At 34.6% G+C, this 20000-nt stretch overlaps 1 protein-coding gene across 8 annotated transcripts in view; it reads right to left on the bottom strand.

Annotated features, from left to right (window-relative positions):
• The window catches only part of gas2l1 (growth arrest-specific 2 like 1), a 40339-nt gene that overhangs the window by 13796 nt on the left and 6543 nt on the right, over positions 1 to 20000 (bottom strand). The window lies entirely within an intron of this gene.

The following is a 20000-nucleotide window of genomic DNA, read 5'->3' as shown; positions in this document are numbered from 1 at the left end:
CACACACACACACACACAACACACACAACACACACAACACACACAACACACATATACCCAAACACACACACCCTCTCTGAATACTGTTCGACAGTACGAGTTAACCCGGATCTCATCGTTCTGTAGAGCGGGTGTATGAAAGGACATTAACATCATCATTGCAACCGCAACCAAACACACCATAAAGACAAACTGTATTGTTTACACACATTATAAACAAACAAACAATCAAATAAATTAATTCATAGTTGTGGAAATATAAAACATGAACAGCTCGTTAATGAGGGATGTGTTTTTCTGAGACGTCTCTCTGTGAGTCATTCTGATTCATTTAAATTCTTATTGGTGTGGATTCTGAATCGTCTTCAGGTAATGATTTATTGATGTGTGTGTGTGTGTGTGTGTGTGTGGGGGGGGACAGTGTGTAGTGCTCACTTTCCACATTGTTGTGTAGGATAATTTCGGCTCAGAGCTTTTGGACGTTCTATAATTAACTCTGCTTAATCGCCATTAAAGCCGCACTTGTGCGACATTGTTACAGTCTTACACACACGCAGGCACACCCACACACACACAAACACACACACACTCACACACATAAACACACACACTCACACCCACACAATCACACACAAAAACACACCCACACACAAGTGCTGATGCCTTCTGTCTGAGTCACACAGAAACAAGTCCACACACTTCATGTAAGACTGCAATCACACACACACACACACACACACACACACACACACACACACACACACACACACACACACTAACATATGGGGGCGCTATAGTATTCCTTAGATAGTAAAACTTGAAAAATGCTAAATCATTCACTAGAATCTTGCATTTAAAAAATTAACAGATATTCAAAGTAAGCTCCGCCCACTCCAGTCCCTCCCAGACTCCCGGTTAGTGTGTCGTGGTTCCTGCAGTGGAACTGGTTCCTTCACCTCTTTATAATAAAATCTAATTATTGCAGAACCGACATATCATTTGGATTCACATTTCTGGCCACGAGCTTTAGTATCCCGAACGCTGCGATCTGATTGGCTCACACGAATTGGTCTGATTGGTCGTCTGGCAATCAAGTGATCCTCATGTTAAAGTGTAGTGATGGAACGGAGAAGACGCAGTTGAGAAAATGATGTTCTAGGGTTATAGCTGTGTGAAGCTTGGCTTAACCTGGTTACCGTGAGCAACCAGAAAACCAAACATGTGGGTGGCCGTGAGAGAGAGAGAGAACGAGAGAGAAAGAACTCCTTCCATCTGAGAGAGTCTGATAAACACCTTTCCACAACGTCACTCCAGACTCAAACCTTGCTGATTTTTTTATACTGTTATCCTTTTTTTCCCCGTTTCTCTCATTTCTTAGTAATCTCTGTGTGTGTGTGTGTGTGTGTGTGTGTGTGTGTGTGTGTGTGTGTGTGTGTGTGTGTGTGTGTGTGTGTGTGTGTTAGCCTATCAGGGTGTGAGTGTGCAGGCTAATCGCTCTGGCTCGTCTCTGTGTTTCCTGCAGCCAGAAGAACAAAGCGGCCATCCAGCTGCAGGAGGAAGGGGAGCACAGGGAACATCGGTGGAGATAGTGTGTGTATCTGATTCAGTGCTCTGAGGTCAGGGTGAGGAAAAAAGGAGCTGATCTGAGATCAGAGACGGAGAGAATGAGATGAGACCTTTCCTAAGTAGATAAGGAAGGACGACGAGACGACGAGACTGTTCTGGGGAAACGAGATTTTAAATTCATCAGGAACATAAATACAGTTCTAATTAGAGCATCAGAGAGAGAGAGCTATAGTGTGAGTACTAGGTAAAGAGATATTTCAAGTGCTGTAACACACACACACACACACACACACACACACACACAAACACACACACAGACAGAGGGCGTGACCGAGAGCCAGCTTTGTGAAAAGTTTCAGCAGGCTCAGAAACGAGGTCTGATCTAGGACAGATATCGGACAGCTGGCCTGCAGCCAACACAAACCATCTCTCCAGCTCAGGGCAGGAATGTAGGACCAGTTCTCCAAGGAGAGATTAGAACTTTTTAAAGAAACGCACACACACACACACACACACACACACACACACACTCACAGATTCTCCTACACACTGCTGCATTCAGATACAGATACTCTAACAATACCAACCACAGCTTCATGTTACTGCACTGATACACATAAATATATACTATTACACTAATCCACACTGATACACACTGATATACACTAATACACACTAATACACACTATTACACTAATATACACTGATACACACTAATACACACTATTACACTAATATACACTGATACACACTAATACACACTATTACACTAATATACACTGATACACACTAATACACACTATTACACTAATATACACTGATACACACTAATATACACTATTACACTAATATACACTGATACACACTAATACACACTATTACACTAATATACACTGATACACACTAATACACACTATTACACTAATATACACTAATACACACTAATACACACTATTACACTAATATACACTGATACACACTAATATACACTATTACACTAATATACACTGATACACACTAATACACACTATTACACTAATATACACTGATACACACTAATATACACTATTACACTAATATACACTGATACACACTAATACACACTATTACACTAATATACACTGATACACACTAATACACACTATTACACTAATATACACTAATACACACTAATACACACTAATACACACTATTACACTAATATACACTGATACACACTAATATACACTATTACACTAATATACACTGATACACACTAATACACACTGATACACACTATTACACTAATCCACACTGATATACACTAATACACACTATTACACTAATAGACACTGATACACACTAATATACACTATTACACTAATATACACTGATACACACTAATACACACTGATACACACTATTACACTAATCCACACTGATATACACTAATACACACTATTACACTAATAGACACTGATACACACTAATATACACTATTACACTAATATACACTGATACACACTAATACACACTGATACACACTATTACACTAATCCACACTGATATACACTAATACACACTAATACACACTATTACACTAATAGACACTGATACACACTAATATACACTATTACACTAATATACACTGATACACTTTGATACACACTAATACACACTGATACACACTAATATACACTATTACACTAATATACACTGATACACACTAATACACACTGATACACACTAATATACACTATTACACTAATATACACTAATACACACTTAAACACACTGATACACACTAATATACACTATTACACTAATATACACTGATACACACTAATACACACTGATACACACTATTACACTAATCCACACTGATACACACTAATACACACTGATACACACTATTACACTAATCCACACTGATACACACTAATACACACTGATACACACTATTACACTAATCCATACTGATACACACTAATACACACTGATACACACTATTACACTAATCCACACTGATACACACTAATACACACTGATACACACTAATATACACTGATACACACTATTACACTAATCCACACTGATACACACTAATACACACTGATACACACTAATATACACTGATACACACTTATACACACTGATACACACTGATACACACTAATATACACTGATACACACTAATATACACTGATATACACTAATACACACTGATACACACTAATACACACTATTACACTAATATACACTGATACACACTAATACACACTGATACACACTATTACACTAATATACACTGATACACACTAATACACACTGATACACACTAATATACACTGATACACACTATTACACTAATCCACACTGATACACACTAATACACACTGATACACACTAATATACACTGATACACACTAATACACTAATACACACTGATACACACTATTACACTAATCCACACTGATACACACTAATACACACTGATACACACTATTACACTAATCCACACTGATACACACTAATACACACTGATACACACTATTACACTAATCCACACTGATACACACTAATACACACTGATACACACTATTACACTAATCCACACTGATACACACTAATACACACTGATACACACTAATATACACTGATACACACTAATACACTAATACACACTAATCCACACTGATACACACTAATACACACTAATACACACTGATACACACTATTACACTAATCCACACTGATACACACTAATACACACTGATACACACTAATATACACTGATACACACTAATACACTAATACACACTGATACACACTATTACACTAATCCACACTGATACACACTAATACACACTGATACACACTATTACACTAATCCACACTGATACACACTAATACACACTGATACACACTATTACACTAATCCACACTGATACACACTAATACACACTGATACACACTATTACACTAATCCACACTGATACACACTAATACACACTGATACACACTAATATACACTGATACACACTAATACACTAATACACACTGATACACACTATTACACTAATCCACACTGATACACACTAATACACACTGATACACACTATTACACTAATCCACACTGATACACACTAATACACACTGATACACACTATTACACTAATCCACACTGATACACACTAATACACACTGATACACACTATTACACTAATCCACACTGATACACACTAATACACACTGATACACACTAATATACACTGATACACACTAATACACTAATACACACTGATACACACTATTACACTAATCCACACTGATACACACTAATACACACTGATACACACGATTACACTAATCCACACTGATACACACTAATACACACTGATACACACTAATATACACTGATACACACTAATATACTAATACACACTGATACACACTATTACACTAATCCACACTGATACACACTAATACACACTGATACACACTATTACACTAATCCACACTGATACACACTAATACACACTGATACACACTATTACACTAATCCACACTGATACACACTAATACACACTGATACACACTATTACACTAATCCACACTGATACACACTAATACACACTGATACACACTAATATACACTGATACACACTAATACACACTGATACACACTATTACACTAATCCACACTGATACACACTAATACACACTGATACACACTATTACACTAATCCACACTGATACACACTAATACACACTGATACACACTATTACACTAATCCACACTGATACACACTAATACACACTGATACACACTATTACACTAATCCACACTGATACACACTAATACACACTGATACACACTAATATACACTGATACACACTAATATACACTGATATACACTAATACACACTGATACACACTAATACACACTATTACACTAATATACACTGATACACACTAATACACACTATCACACTAATATACACTGATACACACTAATACACACTGATACACACTATTACACTAATAGACACTGATACACACTAATATACAATATTACACTAATATACACTGATACACACTAATATACACTGATATACACTAATACACACTGATACACACTAACACACACTATTACACTAATATACACTGATACACACTAATACACACTATTACACTGATATACACTGATACACACTAATACACACTGATACACACTAATATACACTATTACACTAATATACACTGATATACACTAATACACACTAATACACACTGATACACACTAATACACACTGATACACACTATTACACTAATAGACACTGATACACACTAATATACAATATTACACTAATATACACTGATACACACTAATATACACTGATATACACTAATACACACTAATACACACTAATACACACTATTACACTAATATACACTGATACACACTAATACACACTATTACACTAATACACACTGATACACACTAATACACACTATTACACTAATATACACTGATACACACTAATACACACTGATACACACTATTACACTAATAGACACTGATACACACTGTTACACTAATATACACTGATACACACTAATATACACTATTACACTAATATACACTGATACACACTAATATACACTATTACACTAATATACACTGATATACACTAATACACACTGATACACACTAATACACACTATTACACTAATATACACTGATACACACTAATATACACTGATACACACTATTACACTAATCCACACTGATACACACTAATCCACACTGATACACACTAATACACACTGATACACACTAATATGCACTGATACACACTATTACACTAATCCACACTGATACACACTAATACACACTGATACACACTAATATACACTGATACACACTAATACACACTGATACACACTATTACACTTATATACACTGATACACACTAATATACACTGATACACACTAATATACACTGATACACACTAATACACACTGATACACACTATTACACTAATATACACTGATACACACTAATATACACTGATATACACTAATACACACTGATACACACTAATACACACTATTACACTAATATACACTGATACACACTAATACACACTATCACACTAATATACACTGATACACACTAATACACACTGATACACACTATTACACTAATATACACTGATACACACTAATATACACTGATATACACTAATATACACTAATACACACTGATACACACTAATACACACTATTACACTAATATACACTGATACACACTAATACACACTATTACACTAATCCACACTGATACACACTAATACACACTGATACACACTATTACACTAATCCACACTGATACACACTAATACACACTGATACACACTAATATACACTGATACACACTATTACACTAATCCACACTGATACACACTAATACACACTGATACACACTAATATACACTGATACACACTAATACACACTGATACACACTATTACACTAATAGACACTGATACACACTAATATACAATATTACACTAATATACACTGATACACACTAATATACACTGATATACACTAATACACACTGATATACACTAATACACACTAATACACACTATTACACTAATATACACTGATACACACTAATACACACTATTACACTAATACACACTGATACACACTAATACACACTATTACACTAATATACACTTATACACACTAATACACACTATTACACTAATATACACTGATACACACTAATACACACTGATACACACTAATATACACTATTACACTAATATACACTGATATACACTAATACACACTAATACACACTGATACACACTAATACACACTGATACACACTATTACACTAATAGACACTGATACACACTAATATACAATATTACACTAATATACACTGATACACACTAATATACACTGATATACACTAATACACACTAATACACACTAATACACACTATTACACTAATATACACTGATACACACTAATACACACTATTACACTAATACACACTGATACACACTAATACACACTATTACACTAATATACACTGATACACACTAATACACACTGATACACACTATTACACTAATAGACACTGATACACACTGTTACACTAATATACACTGATACACACTAATATACACTATTACACTAATATACACTGATACACACTAATATACACTATTACACTAATATACACTGATACACACTAATACACACTATTACACTAATACACACTGATACACACTAATACACACTGTTACACTAATATACACTGATACACACTAATATACACTATTACACTAATATACACTGATACACACTAATATACACTATTACACTAATATACACTGATACACACTAATACACACTATTACACTAATACACACTGATACACACTAATACACACTGTTACACTAATATACACTGATACACACTAATATACACTATTACACTAATATACACTGATACACACTAATACACACTGATACACACTATTACACTAATCCACACTGATACACACTAATACACACTGATACACACTAATATACACTGATACACACTATTACACTAATCCACACTGATACACACTAATACACACTGATACACACTATTACACTAATACACACTGATACACACTAATACACACTGTTACACTAATACACACTGATACACACTAATACACACTGTTACACTAATATACACTGATACACACTAATATACACTATTACACTAATATACACTGATACACACTAATACACACTATTACACTAATACACACTGATACACACTAATACACACTGTTACACTAATATACACTGATACACACTAATATACACTATTACACTAATATACACTGATACACACTAATATACACTATTACACTAATATACACTGATACACACTAATACACACTATTACACTAATACACACTGATACACACTAATACACACTGTAACACTAATATACACTGATACACACTAATATGCACTATTACACTAATATACACTGATACACACTAATACACACTGATACACACTATTACACTAATCCACACTGATACACACTAATACACACTGATACACACTAATATACACTGATACACACTATTACACTAATCCACACTGATACACACTAATACACACTGATACACACTATTACACTAATACACACTGATACACACTAATACACACTGTTACACTAATATACACTGATCCACACTAATATACCCTATTACACTAATATACACTGATACACACTAATACACACTGATACACACTATTACACTAATACACACTGATACACACTAATACACACTATTACACTAATACACACTGATACACACTAATACACACTGTTACACTAATATACACTGATACACACTAATATACACTGATACACACTAATACACACTGATACACACTATTACACTAATCCACACTGATACACACTAATACACACTGATAGACACTAATATACACTGATACACACTATTACACTAATCCACACTGATACACACTAATACACACTATTACACTAATCCACACTGATACACACTAATACACACTGATACACACTATTACACTAATCCACACTGATACACACTAATACACACTGATACACACTAATATACACTGATACACACTATTACACTAATCCACACTGATACACACTAATACACACTGATACACACTAATATACACTGATACACACTATTACACTAATCCACACTGATACACACTGATACACACTAATATACACTGATACACACTAATACACACTGATACACACTATTACACTAATAGACACTGATACACACTAATATACAATATTACACTAATATACACTGATACACACTAATATACACTGATATACACTAATACACACTAATACACACTGATACACACTAATACACACTATTACACTAATATACACTGATACACACTAATACACACTGATACACACTATTACACTAATATACACTGATACACACTAATATACACTGATATACACTATTACACTAATACACACTGATACACACTATTACACTAATTCACACTGATACACACTAATACACACTGATACACACTAATACACACTGATACACACTAATATACACTGATACACACTATTACACTAATCCACACTGATACACACTAATACACACTGATACACACTATTACACTAATACACACTGATACACACTAATACACACTGTTACACTAATACACACTGATACACACTAATACACACTGTTACACTAATATACACTGATACACACTAATATACACTATTACACTAATATACACTGATACACACTAATACACACTGATACACACTATTACACTAATACACACTGATACACACTAATACACACTATTACACTAATACACACTGATACACACTAATACACACTGTTACACTAATATACACTGATACACACTAATATACACTGATACACACTTATACACACTGATACACACTATTACACTAATCCACACTGATACACACTAATACACACTGATACACACTAATATACAATGATACACACTATTACACTAATCCACACTGATACACACTAATACACACTATTACACTAATCCACACTGATACACACTAATACACACTGATACACACTATTACACTAATCCACACTGATACACACTAATACACACTGATACACACTAATATACACTGATACACACTATTACACTAATCCACACTGATACACACTAATACACACTGATACACACTAATATACACTGATACACACTAATACACACTGATTCACACTATTACACTAATAGACACTGATACACACTAATATACAATATTACACTAATATACACTGATACACACTAATATACACTGATATACACTAATACACACTAATACACACTGATACACACTAATACACACTATTACACTAATATACACTGATACACACTAATACACACTGATACACACTATTACACTAATAGACACTGATACACACTAATATACAATATTACACTAATATACACTGATACACACTAATATACACTGATATACACTAATATACACTGATATACACTAATACACACTAATACACACTGATACACACTAATACACACTATTACACTAATATACACTGATACACACTAATACACACTATTACACTAATACACACTGATACACACTAATACACACTATTACACTAATATACACTGATACACACTAATATACACTGTTACACTAATATACACTGATACACACTAATATACACTATTACACTCATATACACTGATATACACTAATACACACTAATACACACTGATACACACTAATACACACTGATACACACTATTACACTAATAGACACTGATACACACTAATATACAATATTACACTAATATACACTGTTACACACTAATATACACTGATATACACTGATACACACTAATACACACTATTACACTAATACACACTGATACACACTAATACACACTATTACACTAATATACACTGATACACACTAATACACACTGATACACACTATTACACTAATAGACACTGATACACACTGTTACACTAATATACACTGATACACACTAATATACACTGATACACACTAATATACACTATTACACTAATATACACTAATACACAGTAATACACACTATTACACTAATACACACTGATACACACTAATACACACTGTTACACTAATATACACTGATACACACTAATATACACTATTACACTAATACACACTGATACACACTAATACACACTGTTACACTAATATACACTGATACACACTAATATACACTATTACACTAATATACACTATTACACTAATATACACTGATACACACTAATACACACTATTACACTAATACACACTGATACACACTAATATACACTGATACACACTAATATACACTATTACACTAATATACACTGATATACACTAATACACACTGATACACACTGATACACACTAATACACACTGATACACACTATTACACTAATAGACACTGATACACACTAATATACAATATTACACTAATATACACTGTTACACACTAATATACACTGATATACACTGATACACACTAATACACACTATTACACTAATACACACTGATACACACTAATACACACTATTACACTAATATACACTGATACACACTAATACACACTGATACACACTATTACACTAATAGACACTGATACACACTGTTACACTAATATACACTGATACACACTAATATACACTGATACACACTAATATACACTATTACACTAATATACACTAATACACACTAATACACACTATTACACTAATACACACTGATACACACTAATACACACTGTTACACTAATATACACTGATACACACTAATATACACTATTACACTAATACACACTGATACACACTAATACACACTGTTACACTAATATACACTGATACACACTAATATACACTATTACACTAATATACACTATTACACTAATATACACTGATACACACTAATACACACTATTACACTAATACACACTGATACACACTAATATACACTGATACACACTAATATACACTATTACACTAATATACACTGATATACACTAATACACACTAATACACACTGATACACACTGATACACACTAATACACACTGATACACACTGATACACACTAATATACACTGATACACTAATTTACACTGATACACACTAATATACACTATTACACTAATTTACACTGATATACACTGATACACTAATATACACTTATACACACTAATAGACATTAATATACACTGACACACAGTAATAGACAATTAGCCACAGAAGCTTTAGTTAACGCTAATGTTTGGTGTGTGATGCAGCAGGTTGGTTTGGTGTGTGATGTCGTTCCTGTGCTGTGTGATGCAGCTGTACACGATGATTCATGAAATTTAATAAACACTTATTTACTTAAGGAAAGTTCCTTGTGTCGGGTTTCACACCTTTAATGGATTTTCTAAGCTCTAGTTCCGGTTTTATTCAACACAGAACCTTTTCAAACTGTGTGTGTGTGTGTGTGTGTGTGTGTGTGTGTGTGTGTGTGTCTGTTATACAGTAACATAATAAACACATGATGGTTTAATCCAGTGTTGGCTGGAACATCCCTAACCCACACACACACAAATGCAACACACACATACATAAACAAGCAGACAGAGGACTGGAATAACAGGACTACCCTGATGAACCCCCACACACACTATCTAATCAGAATACAGAGTTCCACCTTCCAGGTCTAGTTCCATATGGCAATGCTCCTGCACACAAAGCTAGCTCCATGGAGTTCTGCTTTCCATGGGTTGAAAGTGTGTGGATGTTCTCCTGCTGTAAACCCTATTGAACACTTTTAGGATAAATATGAACACTGACTGCACCGCAGGCCTCCTTACATCACCTACATCACTACCTGACACCCTTGTAGCTGGATGAATCCCCACAAAATCTCCATGAAATCTAGGAGAACATCTTCCCAGAAGAATGGAGGTTATTATAAGAACCAATGAAGACTTAGTGTGGAATTGGATGTTCAAAAACAAGCAAATAACAATCTTATACTAATGTGTCCACAAACATTTGGCAATATAGTGTGTGTGTGTGTGTGTGTGTGTGTGTGTGTGTGTGTGTGTGTGTGTGTGTGTGAGTGAAGTAAATGAAGACTGTAAGAGACTTCGATCAGAGCAGATCTTTATAAAGGAGACGCTGGTTTCCGGTTACATTCCCCGAGTCAGTATCGATTCCAGAGTCGATATAAAGCTGGTATTTAATTGCAGGATCGATCTGCGTATGGAAGCTCTGCACTGCTCATGATGAGGTTTCAAGGTAAAGAGTTTTTTCAGGAACATCTTGAACGAGGAGATGTCAGGGACGAGAGGTGGGACTTCATGACACACGTCTGTACATAAACACTTCTGTCTTTACACCAATTACCTGCGGCGGAATCACAAAACCCTAACACGTTTCTGGTCATCACGGCGTCCGGCGTACGAGCTGTTGCTATAGTAACCCATGTCACGTTATTATACCAGGGATCACTTTACTAAACACTTCCTGAGTCCTGATCGGGTTCTCATACTGATTATAAGCGTGTGAAGATATGCCATCATTTCTGAGGGCCCTCGCTGATCTTTCATACAGATGAACTCCAACCTGATCCATTAGACTGCATAGATCAGACCTTCATCAGACTTCATTACTATTCATTACAGATTACACAATTACTGAGACGCAGAGAGACAACAGGAAGAAGACGCAGAGAGACAGATACATAAAGGAAAAGACAAACAGAAAAAGAAGAAACAAAGACAAAGAGACGAAGAGAAAGAACATGACAAAGGTAAACAAAAAGACAGACACAGAAACAGACAGACAACAAAAAAGACACATAAACAGACAGACAAAGAGACAAGCAGACTGGAAGATAGATAGATAGATAGATAGATAGATAGATAGATAGATAGATAGATAGATAGATAGATAGATAGATAGATAGATAGATAGATAGATAGAGACAAAGAGAGAAGCACAATGAGTGACCCAATGCATCATCCCATGACCTACTTTCTCCCTGTACTGTGTGCGTGTGTGTGTGTATATGTGCGTGTGTGTGTGTGTGTGTGTGTGTGTGTGTAATAGAGTGTACAGTAAAGACACTGCAGGCAGTGTGTGTTGTCTAGTGTTACAGTTTTAATGGCATCTACCAAATCTCACTGTATCACTCAATCTTTTCAGCATTACTGCCCGTCTGGTGTGTGTGTGTGTGTGTGTGTGTGTGTGTGTGTGAGAGAGAGAGAGAGTCAGGTGTAGCCTACACGAGTCATGCACAGCTCACCTCTCACACACCCTCCTGCAGTGTCTACATCCTCTCTCTCTCTCTCTCTCTCTCTCTCTCTCGCTCTCTCTCTCTCTCTCTCTCTCTCTCACACACACACACACACACACACACACACACATAGATGAGTGATGATGGTTCTGAGTGTGTCTGTATGAGCAGACAACAAAGCAGTTCCAGTTCTCCTCTGTGACCTTGCAATTGTGTGTGTGTGTGTGTGTGTGTGTGTGTGTGTGTGTGTGTGTGTCCAAAACAGTGAAGCAGAAACAGGAAGTTAAAGCCAGAGGGAGAAAGAAAGAGAGAAAGAGAGATGTCTGATATCATACAGTCTGGTATGTAGTGTGTGTGTGTGTGTGTGTGTGTGTGTGTGTGTGTGTGTGTGTGTGTGTGTGTGTGTGTGTGTGAGGGAGAATAAGTCTTGTACATTATGTAGGTCACTTCGTCATGTGCTGAACTGCCATAGGCAATAAACCCCTCTTCTTCTCACATTGTGTGTGTGTGTGTGTGTGTGTGTGTGTGTGTGTATGTTTGTGTGTGTGTGTGTGTGTGAGAGGAGATTTAACTAATCATCCCACACCTTTCTGTGTGTTTGGGACAGTCCAGGTCGTACCAAGTGGATAATCTGACCTCATGCACTCTGTCTCTCTTTTTTCTCTATCCATCTTTTTTTTCCTCTCTCTCTCTCTCTCTCTCTCTCTCTCTCTCTCTCTCTCTCTCTCTCTCTCCCTCTCTCTGTTATTTTCTTGCCTAAAATTAGTGAAGGAGTGGACCGCGTAGTTAACCCGTTATAATCCTGTACACACCCTGCTGCACCACACACACACACACACACACACACACACACACACACACACACACACACACTATTCTGTGTAATATGAAAAAAACAGGCCGCTCCAACTGCACATTACGATGGGGAGAGAGGTTAAGTGTGTCCCCCCCTCCATTTCAGAGATGGAACAGTCCTGTCTGAGACGAGCTGCAACACAGCGGAGTGTTTATACACACTTTACTGTAACCAGGAAAATCTCACACACACAGACACACACACACACACACACACACACACACACACACACACACACACACACACACACACACACACACACTTCTACTGTTCCACTTTGTGAACTGGACGAAACAACCTAAAAATATCACTGTGATTTGTTGGTACTTTGATGTCATTCTAACTTTTATATTAATTATAGAAATAACTACTGTTTAAACAATTCTGTCTGTGTGTGTGTGTGTGTGTGTGTGTGTGTGTGTGTGTGTGTGTGTGTGTGTGAGAGAGAGAGAGAGATATATACACTAATGGGAAGTTATCCAATCCAGGCGGATGTATTTTCCATATTCCACAGGGAGAACCAGGACTTCCTGTACAGCATCAGATGAAACAGCTACTGAGATTTAATCCTCACAAACATATAAATATATAAAGATATATAACGGGAATAAAGTGAATATGAGATATAAAGTGTTTATTTAGGCACAGAACTGCACTGTAACACTGTGATCATGGATGGAGGGATTGGATATTTATAAAGGAATAAATGGACGATGATGAGGATGAAGATGATGAAGATGATGATGATGGATAGTTGATATCACAATGGATGGATGGATGAATTAATATGCTGATGATGGATTGATATGATATATCAGGAGGTGAAAGCTTAGTGGTTAAGCTGTTGGACTTTGGATCCAAAGGTCATGAGTTCGAATCCCACCCACACCAAGATGCCCTTAACCCCTGAGCTGCTGAGGATGCATGATATGAAGATGGATAGTTGGATATAATGATGAAGAAGATGATGATGATGACAGACAGATAGATAAATAGACAGACAGATAGATAGATAGATAGATAGATAGATAGATAGATAGATAGATAGATAGATAGATAGATAGATAGATAGATAGATAGATAGATGGGCTAATATGATAATGGATTTTTTGATGGATGCATGATAGATGGATGGATGGATGGACGGACGGACGGACAGACGGACAGATGGAGGGATGATATGATAATGGATGGATGGATGGATGGATGGATGGATGGATGATATGATAATGGATAGCTGGATGTAATGATGATATGATGGATGATTGATGGATTGACATACCAGTGACGATAATTGATGATGAATAAATAGGTGATGATGGATGGATGAACTGATATGAGGATGGACATGATGCTGGTGCTGATGATGATGATGATGATGATGATGATGATGGAGTGACTTTGTGGTTGTTTCTGTACAGAAGCTCCATTAGTCGCAGTGTTAATATTTAATGAGGAGCTCTGGTGTCTGATCTTTCCAACCTGAACACTAAAGGTGAAAGTGTACAACTGATACAGAACTTTCTTTCTTCCACTCGGTCACTTAGTGTCCAGATCTTCTGTGTGTATAAAGACTGTGTGTTATAAAGACTGTTTGTTATAAAAGATTGTGTTATAAAGACTGTGTTTTATAAAGACTGTGTTTTATAAAGACTGTTTGTTATAAAGATTGTGTTATAAAGACTGTTTGTTATAAAGATTGTGTTATAAAGACTGTGTGTTATAAAGACTGTGTGTTATAAAGACTGTGTGTTATAAAGACTGTTTGTTATAAAGATTGTGTTATAAAGACTGTGTTTTATAAAGACTGTGTTTTATAAAGACTGTGTTTTATAAAGACTGTGTTATAAAGACTGTTTGTTATAAAGACTGTTTGTTCTAAAGACTGTGTGTTATAAAGACTGTTTGTTATAAAGACTGTTTGTTATAAAGACTGTGTGTTCTAAAGACTGTGTTTTATAAAGACTGTGTGTTATAAGGACTGTGTTCTAAAGACTGTGTTCTAAAGACTGTGTGTTATAAAAACTGTGTGTTATAAAGACTGTGTTTTATAAAGACTGTGTGTTATAAAGACTGTGTTTTATAAAGACTGTGTGTTATAAGGACTGTGTTCTAAAGAGTGTGTGTTCTAAAGACTGTGTTATAAAGACTGTGTTATAAATATTGTGTTTTATAAAGACTGTGTTATAAAGACTGTATGTTATAAAGACTGTGTGTTCTAAAGACTGTGTGTTATAAAAACTGTGTGTTATAAAGACTGTGTTTTATAAAGACTGTTTTATAAAGACTGTGTGTTATAAGGACTGTGTTCTAAAGACTGTGTGTTATAAAGACTGTGTGTTATAAAGATTGTGTTTTATAAAGACTGTGTTATAAAGACTGTGTGTTATAAAGACTGTGTTATAAAGACTGTGTGTTATAAAGACTGTGTTTTATAAAGACTGTGTTTTATAAAGACTGTGTGTTATAAAGACTGTGTTTTATAAAGACTGTGTGTTATAAAGACTGTGTGTTATAAAGACTGTGTTTTATAAAGACTGTGTTTTATAAAGACTGTGTTATAAAGACTGTGTTTTATAAAGACTGTGTGTTATAAAGATTGTGTTTTATAAAGACTGTCTTATAAAGACTGTGTGTTATAAAGACTGTGTGTTATAACGACTGCGTGTTATAAAGACTGTGTTATAAAGACTGTGTTATAACGACTGTGTGTTATAAAGACTGTGTTATAAAGACTGTGTTATAAAGACTGTGTGGGTATAAAGATTGTGTTTTATAAAGACTGTGTTATAAAGACTGTGTGTTATAAAGACTGTGTTTTATAAAGACTGTGTGTTATAAAGACTGTGTTTTATAAAGACTGTGTGTTATAAAGACTGTGTGTTATAAAGACTGTGTTTTATAAAGACTGTGTGTTATAAAGACTGTGTTTTATAAAGACTGTGTGTTATAAAGACTGTGTGTTATAAAGACTGTGTTTTATAAAGACTGTGTGTTATAAAGACTGTGTTTTATAAAGACTGTGTTTTATAAAAACTGTGTGTTATAAAAACTGTGTGTTATTAAGACTGTGTGTTATAAAGATTGTGTTTTTATAAAGACTGTGTTATAAAGACTGTGTGTTATAACGACTGTGTGTTATAAAGACTGTGTTCTAAAGACTGTGTTCTAAAGACTGTGTGTTCTAAAGACTGTGTGTTCTAAAGACTGTGTTATAAAGACTGTGTGTTATAAAGATTGTGTTTTATAAAGACTGTGTTATAAAGACTGTGTTTTATAAAGACTGTGTGTTATAAAGACTGTGTTTTATAAAGACTGTGTTTTATAAAGACTGTGTGTTATAAAGACTGTGTTTTATAAAGACTGTGTGTTATAAAGACTGTGTGTTATAAAGACTGTGTGTTATAAAGACTGTGTGTTATAAAGACTGTGTTTTATAAAGACTGTGTGTTATAAAGACTGTGTTTTATAAAAACTGTGTGTTATAAAGACTGTGTATTATAAAGACTGTGTGTTATAAAAACTGTGTGTTATAAAGACTGTGTTTTATAAAGACTGTGTGTTATAAAAACTGTGTGTTATAAAGACTGTGTTTTATAAAGACTGTGTTTTATAAAGACTGTGTTATAAAGACTGTGTTTTATAAAGACTGTGTGTTATAAAGACTGTGTTTTATAAAGACTGTGTGTTATAAAGACTGTGTTTTATAAAGACTGTGTGTTATAAAGACTGTGTTTATAAAGACTGTGTGTTATAAAGACTGTGTTATAAAGACTGTGTGTTATAAAGACTGTGTTTATAAAAACTGTGTGTTATAAAGACTGTGTGTTATAAAGACTGTGTTTTATAAAGACTGTGTGTTATAAAGACTGTGTGTTATAAAGACTGTGTGTTATAAAGATTGTGTTTTTATAAAGACTGTGTTATAAAGACTGTGTGTTATAACGACTGTGTGTTATAAAGACTGTGTTCTAAAGACTGTGTTCTAAAGACTGTGTGTTCTAAAGACTGTGTTATAAAGATTGTGTTTTATAAAGACTGTGTTATAAAGACTGTGTGTTATAAAGACTGTGTTTTATAAAGACTGTGTGTTATAAAGACTGTGTTTTATAAAGACTGTGTTTTATAAAGACTGTGTGTTATAAAGACTGTGTTTTATAAAGACTGTGTGTTATAAAGACTGTGTGTTATAAAGACTGTGTGTTATAAAGACTGTGTTTTATAAAGACTGTGTGTTATAAAGACTGTGTGTTATAAAGACTGTGTTTTATAAAGACTGTGTGTTATAAAGACTGTGTTTTATAAAGACTGTGTGTTATAAAAACTGTGTGTTATAAAGACTGTGTTTTATAAAGACTGTGTGTTATAAAAACTGTGTTTTATAAAGACTGTGTGTTATAAAGACTGTGTGTTATAAAGACTGTGTTTTATAAAGACTGTGTGTTATAAAGACTGTGTTTTATAAAGACTGTGTGTTATAAAGACTGTGTTTTATAAAGACTGTGTGTTATAAAGACTGTGTGTTATAAAGACTGTGTGTTATAAAGATTGTGTTTTTATAAAGACTGTGTTATAAAGACTGTGTGTTATAACGACTGTGTGTTATAAAGACTGTGTTCTAAAGACTGTGTTCTAAAGACTGTGTGTTCTAAAGA

This window comes from Silurus aristotelis (assembly GCF_946808225.1).
Source record: "Silurus aristotelis genome assembly, chromosome: 23".
Lineage (NCBI taxonomy): Eukaryota > Metazoa > Chordata > Actinopteri > Siluriformes > Siluridae > Silurus > Silurus aristotelis.
Note: the sequence above shows the minus strand (reverse complement) of the source record. Positions and strands in the feature narration are given on the sequence as shown.